Raw genomic sequence first — 11076 nt, 5'->3', positions numbered from 1 at the left:
CCCAGCTTCCAGAGGCTGCCCACATTCCCCAGCATGTGGCCCCTTTATTTTTCAAAGCCAGCGATGGTACACCATTGCACTCCAGCCTGGGCTACAAGAGTCAAAATCCGTCAAGAAAGAAAGACAAAGAAAGAAAGAAGGAAAGAAAGAAGGAAGGAAGGAAGGAAGGAAAGAAAGAAAGAAAGAAAGAAAGAAAGAAAGAAAGAAAGAAAGAAAGAAAGAAAGAAAGAGAAGGAAGGAAGGAAGAAAAGAAAGAAAGAAAGAAAAGAAAGAAAGAAAGAAAGAAAGAAAGAAAGAAAGAAAGAAAGAAAGAAAGAAAGAAAGAAAGAGAGAGCACCCTGGAAGAGCATGTAGAGTGAGAAAAGTAAACGACCAGAGGGAAAACTTATAGACATTGGTCTTTAAGAAGTAAACAAAGAAAGACAAATGCATAAAGGCTATCGCTGAGAAATGGACAGGAGGTGGCAGGAAACCTAGAAGGCAGGGCTGTTTCCGAAGCCCAGGGAAGGAAGAGCTTCCACCTGAGGGGTCTGCCATGAGTGCTAACTACAAGGCCAGTGTTAAACACCCAGTAAGATAAGGAGAAAAAAGCAGCTACTGGATTTAGCAAAATAAAGGATGGAAACCACTGACAAAGTTCAGGGGAGTAATTTCAGGACAGTGGTTTGCAGGGTGTTGAGAAGAAACATATTCAAGGGCGGATGGTAGCTGGATGGGGATTTGGGATTGGGGTGGTTTGGTTTTTCTAAAAGACAAAAAAGACAAGAGTGTTTATGTGGTTTAGAGGAAAGAGTGTTTAGGGACAGTGATGGTTCACCTCAGGAAACAGGATGGGAGTGTGTAACTGAGCAGGATCTTTGAGGACGCACTAAGGGTGGGCTCCACATCACAGATGAAAGATGGACTTTAGTGGCAGAAGAACACGCCTACCTGGCTGGGCCAGGAGAGTAGCTACAAGGTGGGTTCAGATGAGGGTAGATTTGTAAGACTCCCTGAGAGTGGGTGAGGAAGCACTGCTTGGAAAGTCCTTGTCTTGTGACCTTCATTTTCTCAGTGAAATAGGAAGCAAAATTAACTGCTGAAAATGAAGAGAAAGCCCTTGGAGTGGAGAGTTTAGGTGCACAGGCAACATGAGTGAGCATTCGGGGGTGGGTGTAGCAGCGATCTGACCGAGGAGGTGTGTGACGCTTGTCTGGCTGCATCAATGGCCCAGCCAGGTGGCGGCACTAGCATGCACAGGGAATGATGTTCTCCAGCAGGACCTGGAGCCTGGAGGAGGGCACATGGCAGGGGCGCTTTAAGGCTGGGCTTCTTCGGGCCAGGTGCAATGGGAAGACGAGAGAGTCCGTGGAGCCAGCAGAGGAAACGTGTGGTGGTGATGGACTCCAGGCTGACTGAGAAGGAACTGAAACCATAAGGCAGCTAGCTGATGACAGAGAGAATGGTTGGTCTAGGGACACACACTGAGATGAGATGGAAGAGGTAGAGCTTGGGCAGTAAGACAGTGAAGAGGCTGGAAGGGGACCTGGAGGTACTGTATGGGTGGAATAGTGCTGAATGAAAACATGGGAGCAGAGAGTGGCCTTGGACTTAGGTCTGATCTATTCTGGACCTGAGCATGGGAGAGCCGCGGTCACTTTTCTCCTTGTATACTGTGACATTATTGCCCTTTGAGAATAAGAGAAGAGTCCCCACGGGGTAACAAGTTGTACCCTCCTTTCCCAAGACAGAGAACTCTGCTACCACCACTGGCTCCTAGGAATATATTATGTAAACTATTTCAATGGTCCAAAGATCCGGAGAGGAGCTTGGAATTCTCATTTTGTCTCTGGTTTGAGAAAAGGTTAGAGAGATATGGGGGCTCCTTTAGTATCAGGGAGCCACAGCCCTTTGGAATCTGAGACCCCATTAAAAATTTCTTTACCAAAAGTCAAATGCAATGGAGTGTGTCTGAGGGAAATGAGGGAAATGAGGGTGAGGGATAAGAAAAAGGGAAAGAAGGGCTTATGGCAGTGGGGGTGGGCCTACTCCGGGCTGGTGAGCACGTTGGTGAGGTTTGACACGTCCGAGCCCGTCTGTGAGGCATGATTTCTACGGAGACTGAGTTAGAAGCAGGAGCCCTCCTGAGCCTGAACTGGAATGTCAGAGGAGCCGTCAGTTCAAACCACTTCCTGACTTTGTGGTCTCACCTGTGCACGCCTAATGTGAAGGTTCCTATTTCCACAGCTCCATGACAACAGAGGACAAAATAAATTCCTTTAGTGAACACACAGCACTGACAAGCTCCAGGCAAATATGCCATTCCTGTTTGAATAACGGGCAGTGGAAAGTGACGGCTCATCTGGGCCAAGAGCCAGATTTTGTTCCGGTGAGCTGGGAAGCAATAGTTTCATCCGGCAGAAGTCACAGCCCATTACGCCAGGGGATGAAGAATGGTTCTCCTGGAAGCTGGAGGCCAACGAAAAATCCAGAAAGCCCCATTTGTGCGGCCGCCTCCGCCAGAGAGCTAACAGGGGAAAGAACCTCAGACACATTAAGGGATAGTGTTTGTCCCAGCTGAGCTCAGCTGTGTTTCAGCAGAAGACAGATTCGCCCTCCAGGACATGGGCTGTACTGCCCTCCTGGTGACCCGAACGCCCTCATGCGGCACCCTCACCCCCTCTCTTTCTGCTCACAACAAACATCAGAACGAAACAAACCAGGGCTCTCGCCACCCATCTTTTCTCTTTGCTAAGCTGTGGCAAATCAATCTCCGCAAACAATGTCACTGAACTTCTCCCCTGGAAGAGGAGAGCTCTGTGCCCTGAGGTTATGTAGATGAAGTCACTGTGAGTTGCGCTTCAAAATGTTTCTGAAAGTCCAATGAAAAGAAAAATCTGTATTTGGGAAGAATCCCATCCCGAGGTTCACCAAACATTCTCAGGATCTGGAACACTTGTCACTTAGTCTCTTCCCCTCTGGCAAGGTACTCAGGAGACTCATGTTTTAGGAGATGGCCCTTGGTTGCTGAAGCATGCCACTGCCCAGCTGGCTCGGTGACTCTGAACACTGCGCCGGAACTTACTTACCATAGCTTCCTTTCTTTGTAGGCTTAGAATTAGGTCATGGGAGAGCCACATGGTAATGTATGTAAATTAACATGCACAGATATGCAGAAAGAGTATATAGTTTTCCAAATTTCCTGAAAAATAATATCTTGCAAGCTTCTTAATATGGCAGTTTATCAGTTTGGCAGATATATTTAGATCATATTCAACTAATGTATATAAATACCCAATATGGGCTAGGTGTGGTTGCGTTCACTAAATTTCACTACATCCCTGCAAAGACCTGTGCTGTCCTCACTTTGCAGATGATGTGTCTGAGGGTCATGGCTACTCTGAGCTCAGGTGGAGGCAGGGAATGGGGTCCTTGAGCCTGTGTCCCACACTCTCCCACCTCCCCATATCTCTGGACAGAGGCCTCCCTGACCTGCAAAGGAACCTCTCCCCAGGAGTCCTTTATTTTGGCTCAGAATGCTTTCTCCGTATTGTACTGCTCTAGAAGCCCAGTAGTGGAAACAGATAAAAGTGGAGTCACTGGTTAAGCTGGGTGGGGCACCGAGCCCAGGCTTTCCAATCTGTCCTCTGCTAACTTTCAAAGTAAGACAGTGGTGGTGTGGGTATATTAAATAAAAGAACCTGTATCTTTTAGAGATACATATGAAAGTACCTACAGATGTAGTGATAAAATTGTTACTTCAACATTATCCAGGGTGAGGGATATGGGTGCGATAATAGATGAAACACTCGTTTTGTTAAAGCTGTGTAATAGGTACATAAAGGTTTGTTATAACATTCTTTCTACTTTAAAATGGGTTTGAAATATACAGATAGATATAGACAGATGATAGATAGATAGATAGATAGATAGATAGATAGAAGATAGATAGGTAGATAGGTAGATAGATGTACAGGCAAAGGAAAGAAAAGAGAAAGAGAGAGAGAAAGAAAGAAAGAAAGAGAGAAAGAAAGAAAGAAAGAAAGAAAGAGAAAGAAAGAAAGAAAAACAGAAAGAGAAGAAAGAAAAAGAAAGTTGGTGCTAGTGAAACCACCTTTGCAAAATTACAACTGAGACAGTGAAAGAGAGCTAACCTAACTGAGTCCACCTTGCTTCTAACCTCCAAGCTGTCCTTATTCATTCATGGGTGTAGGCTGAACTAACTTTGGGAGGAACTTAGTTTATAGGTTATAGTTTAAAACAAAGACGATAACAGCCTTTTCCCCAAAACAAGCCTCCTCCTTGCTTGGGGACTAGACTGCTAACATCAGGTACAAGATTAGAAAGTATGGTTTAGGAGTCATGTAGCTGGAGGCAACAAGATTCTGATCCTTCCTAAACTGCTCCTAAGATCAGGGCTTGAGATATTTTGCAGACCCTGCTCTTGATGGATCAGCTGGCACCACCCAGATGAATTAACTGACTTGTCTGTTCTTGTGGCCCCCACCCAGGAGCTGACTCAAGCTCAAGAGGACAGCTTCAATTCCCTATTATTTCATCTCCTACCTAACCAATCGGCACTCTTGGCTTACTGGCTCCCTCCTACCCACCAAGTGGTCCTTAAAAACTCTGATCCCCGAATGCTCAAGGAGACTGATTTGAGTAATAATAAACCTCCAGGCTCCCTCATAGCTGGCTGTGCATGAATTGCCCTTTCTCTATTGCAAGTCCCATGTCTTGGTATATCAGCTCTGTCTAGGCAGTGGGGAAGGTGAACTCATTGGGTAGTTACATTAGGCCCTTGCCCCAGGACCACCCCCGCTTCTTCTCAGCTTATTGCTCCCTTCCCTGAAAGGTGCATTCTGCTGCTCTTGGGCAGGATCTAGACCTTTTCCTGGAGTTGATAATGCCTTTAGATCCTTTTCTCTGGCTGATCGACTAGGATTCCACCACTACTTGCAGCTTTGCCTGAACCTTTGATTTTGGCCTCTCCCACAGCTTAGGGTTCAATGTGTTTCTCCACAACATTTTGTGGCAGAAACTTCACCATTCAGTTCACCCTGGGAGATGTGAACAGTTACTAAGTTTCTTTCCAAAACTCATGTAAACCAAAAATAAAATTCAAAGCCCTCCCGCAACCAGCTGAATGGACTCCCCCCTCGGCTAGGGTGCTCTAGAAATTAACCTGAAAGGTTGGCTCAGGCCATGATGGGAAGTGGAGATTGAACTTGCCTCATGTTACACTCCAGCATTAACATCAACACAGACCTTAAACCTTATAAGAAACATTTACGATCTATTCTCTCCAAAGCCTGTGACTTGGAGGCTTCATCTGCATGATAAAACCTAGGTCTCCACAACTCCTTCTCTGAACCCAGACATTTCTTTCTACTGATAATAACTCTTTCAACCTATTGTCAATCAGAATATGTCTAAATCTACCTATGGCCTGGAAGCCCCTTCTTCAGTTATCTTGCGTTTCCATATCGAGCCAATGTAAATCTTACATGTATTGATTGATGTATTATCTCCCTAAAATGTATAAAAGCAAGCTGTACCCCAACCACCTTGGGCACGTGTCATCAGGACCTCCTGAGGCTATGTCATGGGCATGTCCTTAACCTTGGCAAACAAACTTTCTAAATTGACTGAGACCCATCTCAGATATTTGGGGTTCACGCTCAGACACTTTCATGATCTTCCATTTTACAGATGAGAAAACAGAGGCTTAGAGAGGTTAAGTAAACTGCCCAAGGTCATGCAGCTAGAAAGTAGTAGAACCAGGCTTGTGAACTCAAGCAATCTGTCTCTAAAAATGATCACCAACAGGAGGTGATCTGACAAAACCCAATTTTCATCTTTTTTTTAGTACGAAGAAAAAATCCCCGGAAAATAGAATATAATCTACAATCCTACCATTCTAACAAAATAGTTTTTTTCTGCATGTATTTAATATGACATTCATAATAAAAAATTAAAAACTTTCTAATGTTCTCAATTTTTAATGTTCTACCACAAACATTTCTTTGTATTGCTTTGCTTCATAATATTGAAATTGCCTTTGTGAAAATTATAACAGGGAGAAAATTTGACAGTGAAAGAGATCTGATATAACCAACTCCCTCTTGCTTTTAACCTCCAAGCTTTCCTTAGGCGTTCCTCGGCTTGGGTCAAGGTACCTTTGAGAGGAATTTAGTTTATAGTTTAAATGATAATAGTCCTCCCCCAAAACTAAACCACTTTCATAAAGCTAATGGTAGGCCACCAGGTTACGAGGATGAGAGGAGCCTGAATTCTGTGAAACTGTAGACATAAATGATTACCAGCTATTTTTCCAGAGGTCACAAGATTTGCAAATTCTCCAATTACTCCTGACAGATAACATCACTACTGTAGAACCAAAGATTGGCCTTTCAAGATGTCTTTTCAGGTTTTTGCATTTCTGATGACCCATAGCTCCACCTGGACCCGCCACCAGTCCTGTGGCTCCCAGCTAGGAACTGACTCAGCACAAGAGGACAGTTTTGACTCCCTGTGATCTCATCTCTGATCCAACCAATTAGCATTCCCTGGCCCCCTACCTGCCAAACTGTCCTTGAAAAACCCTAGTCTCTGAATTTTTGGGGGGACAGATTTGAGTAATAATAAAACCCTGGTTTCCCGTTCAGATGGCTAGGCATGAATTAAACTCTTGCTCTATTGCAATTCCCCTGTCTTGACAAATTGGCTCTATCTGGGCAGTGAGCAAAAATGAACCCACTGGATGGTTACAATATCATTTCCATTGGGCTTTAGTTTTATTACAAATCCTTCTCGGAACTTCTTGTTGCTTCCATTTTTATGCTGTTTGAAATAATCTAGGAATGAATGTCTTTAGGCATGTAACTGTTTCTTCTTTTTGACTTTTTTTCTTTTGCATAAATTCCCAGATATGAGATGATTCAATGGAAGGCTTATGGCACTTGAAACTTACTGTCAGCTCTTGAAACTTACTGTACCAGTTCAAATTGATGGTCCTATTTTATACCATATGGTATTTTTGCCATGGGGTATTATCAACAAATATTTTCTATTTTATATACAAAAAACGTGAGGTTGTATTAATTTCAGTTTATTTTATTTCTAGTGAGTGGAGTGGTAGTGTAGGGAACGGCTTTGTAGCCGAACAATTCTACTGGAGCTCCAGGCCAGCTTGACACTGCACAGCCCCAGACACGTGCACACATACATAGAAAGGGAAGCTTCTCTTGACCTTGTTTGCATTGTTACAACACACAATAGCTCAGGTACACAGCAACAACATCTGAGCTCTCAGTGGATATTATTTGGAGAAAGAAGTAATGGAACAAAATATAAGAGACAGAAGATGCTGACCTGTCTCCTTCACTCAGGCTAAAGTTTTGTCATTTAATAATTCAACAGCAGTTGTGCAGATAGCTCTAGTTTCTGTGAATTCCTTCAAAGTTCTTTGTAAATGCTATTTCTCAGTCTGAGAAAAATATCTTTTTTTTTTTGAGGCAGAGTCTCGCTGTGTCACCCACGCTGGGGTGCAGTGGTGCAATCTTGGCTCACTGCAGGCTCAGCCTCCTGGGTTCACGCCATTCTCCTGTCTCAGCCTCCCAAGTAGCTGGAACTACAGGTGCCTGCCACCATGCCTGGCTACTTTTTTGTATTTTTAGTAGAGACGGGGTTTCACTGTGTTAGCCGGGATGATCTTGATCTCCTGACCTCGTGATCCACACGCCTTGGCCTCCCAAAGTGCTGGGATTACAGGCGTGAGTCACCACAACCAGCCTGAGAAAAATCTCTTTTGAGGTATTAAGGCTTGAGTATACTGTACCTTTTGTCTCTTCAAAATACTTTTTTTTTTTTTTTTTTAACAGAAAGGGAAATGATACCTGTGTCAGGTGGTAGGTATGTTAGTTGGCTTGATGTGGTGATTATTTCACAATGCATACGTATACCAAAACACTAAGTTGTACACTTTTAATTTACACAATTCTTGTCAATTATCTCTTAATATAGCTGGAAATAATTTTAAAAATGTTTTTCTAATTGTAAATTTAATTAAGACATGCAAATTGTAGAAGACCTGTAAAATACAGAAAAGTTTCAAAAGGAGACAAAAATAACTCATAATCTTATCACTTAAAAAAAGTCACTGTTAATATTTGATGTATTCCTTCTTCTCTTATTTTATACATTAAACAAAATTGCTATCATATTATCTGCATTTAGTTTTACTTGCTGATATTTCATTCAACATTATATAGGGAGTGTTCTACCAGATCATTAGATATTCTCTAAAAATGATTTTTAAATATTTATATAAAATATATAATTGCAATTATTGGTATATGATATGTAATTATATTTTTATAATATTGAGAAAATATTCTTAGTACAAATGTATCATCATTTATTTTACCGTTTTCTTAGTGCTGGCCATCTGAATTGTTTCCAAATTTTCACTGTTGTAAATAATAACACAATGAACATTCTGGTCCATTTATTTGCAAATGCTCAATTCAACTAGCAGGACATGCAAATGTGTTTTTCAGGACAAGTGCTTCACACTGGGCACCTTATGCAATCAGGAGTTGGGAGCCTGGGTTCTGGGACCACTGTGCTATTGTGTGACCCTGCAAATGGCTAGCATTTTATAAGTCTAAGCTGCAGTCATAACTTACCTTTTATGAACATTATTCTCCCTCATATCTCACAGCACTTTACAGTTTTTATTATTTTTGCCTCTACACGTGTCAAGTGCGAATATATATAGGAATATTTAGTGATGATAATGAAGCAACCACTCCTATAAATCTTTACGTGTGGAACTTCTAAGCTGTGCTCATTAGTAAGTACATTCGACTTAGATTACTGCTAGCAATTAACAGCAGACAGCAATAATTAAGCAAGCAGAACCCTCTGAGATGAGATACAGTATAATGCATGATGAGAGGAAGAAATGTATGGCAAGTTTGAAAGAGCAAATCCAAATTCTCTGGCTAAAAGTCTCTGCATTCAAGGGCGACTACACCTAATACAGGGCAAAAGAAAATAAGAACTAGAATAATTGAGGCTGCAGTGATCCCGTGGGATCTAGTGCAAAGGCTATTATTAGACCTGCTTATTGTCATGCTTTAACACTCTCTCCAAAACTCTGGCCCAGAACTGCACCTATAGGGTGACTGGTGGTTTATTCCACAAAGCCCAGAGAAAGAATCTATGTCTCAATCACATTTTCTTCTTGGTTATGGAGAGATTGAAGTATAAGCAAAGAATGGAGCAGTTTCATATGTTCACTTTTGATAAACGGTGCTTTCCCCACCTCTGGTTTCATAGCCTAATGCCTGACAATCACCTTAAAGTCTTTTCTGGGCTAGCGAGATGCAAAGGGGTGAGGGGATTTGGTATTTAAATATCCTAGAGCCAAAGGTACTGCCTCCCAATTCCCTTCTCATTGAATCTAGTGGGATGATTATCCAGAGGAGGGAGAGGCCCTGTCACTCCAGGTAGTTTATGCTACTGCTGCAGTTCAGAAAACAGTAAATGGGCTGGCGGTTCACTGAGGGCCGCCTCCTCTGACTGAAGCTCATCAGGACCACGCCAGGGAAAGTGAACTGCATATCACTGTTGTCACACTTGGAAAGGTGCATCGCTTCTGCTATTCTAAAGCACTTCGTGAGATATTGAAGTAAAAGGTTTAAAAGAGAGAGACTGGGGCACGCGGAGCATCTTCTCCCCACGGTAGGGCTCTTACTTTCCCATGCTGAGCTTGCGGTGCAACTGCCAAACACTTAAGTCCATTAAAACAACAACCACCTGATTCCTTCTCATTAAAGGCACAGTGCATTTTCACCCAGAGATTTCCTCTTGTGGAAGAGGATTTCTGCCGAACAAGACTTTGCATATAAAGTTTGCTTTGCAGAGACTTGGCTCTCAAGGCGGGATTGGGCACCTCCCGGTGCTGAACACAGGCGTTGAGCCAACACCAGAGGACGCCATTTCCCCGGCGTCCCACGAGCAGCGCCCGCTCAGGGTGGCGGATTCCGGCTTCTCTCTGGGTCCCAGGGTTTGTGTCACGTAGGGCATGGCTTCGTAGGAAAATGCTTTCAAGGTCAGCCAGGCAGGGAGCTGAGCAACTCTGGGAGAAAGTAAAAGAGCAGAGCTGTTGGTGTTTTCCCATGCACGGTCACAATGGAAACCTGCACGAGCTCAGCCCTCTTCACGCAAACCCAGGCCACGGATCAAAGAGGGAGCCGTGTGAGATCCCATCGCAGCAGAAGGAAACTGTCACCAGGACGCTGGTCTCAATGCAAAACAGGCTCAGGCAGTGGTCAGAAGGCACAGATATGATTTTCTTTTTCACCACTGGGCCATGCTGCTGTTTTCCCACTCCCTTTCACCGGCCTCAGGAGGCCTGCCTTTCACCTGGGAGTGGTGACCGTCCTGTGCACGTGGAGAGCGGCCGTCAGAGCTTTGGCAGGTGCGTTGGGAAGGCTTCTCGTTCATGTTATAATATTGATACTAACAGTCAGAGCAATCAAGCCCCTGCTGTGGGCTTAACATTCATCATCCCTCATACCCACTGCAAAGCTACAAGGAGGAATGAAGAACCGGAGACTCCAAGAGGCTGATGGCCTTGCCCCAGACTACACTGGAGTAAGTAGCAGAGACAGAAAAGAACTCCCAGTCTACATGGCACTAAAGCCACACACTTTCCACACCACATTGCATCCCAGCGATTAATCATGATGTGTTAAGTACAGCAAATGATTATCCATGCAATGAAAACTAGGAATAATTTTTAAAAATGATAAACCTCCCTGATTCACACTATTATGGATGTCCGGAAGAAAATAAAGCTGTTCACAAACCAGAGGCAATATCTGACTAATGACCTTGAGTGAGGTCAGCACCACTACTAAACAATTTCACTGAAGAATGAGAATTGTTCCCTATGGTAAACAATCCTGTGCTTAAGTTAGCAGGATACAGTTCCCTGGAGATTCTCCACTCCCAGCTATCCCTGGAGTCAAAGAAGGCTGTATTGGTCCCTTATTTTCTCTCCTTTAAGAGCATATCTCAAAAGTG

Source organism: Macaca fascicularis, chromosome 17, assembly GCF_037993035.2.
Source record: "Macaca fascicularis isolate 582-1 chromosome 17, T2T-MFA8v1.1".
Classification (NCBI taxonomy): domain Eukaryota; kingdom Metazoa; phylum Chordata; class Mammalia; order Primates; family Cercopithecidae; genus Macaca; species Macaca fascicularis.
This window is presented reverse-complemented; position numbering follows the sequence as displayed.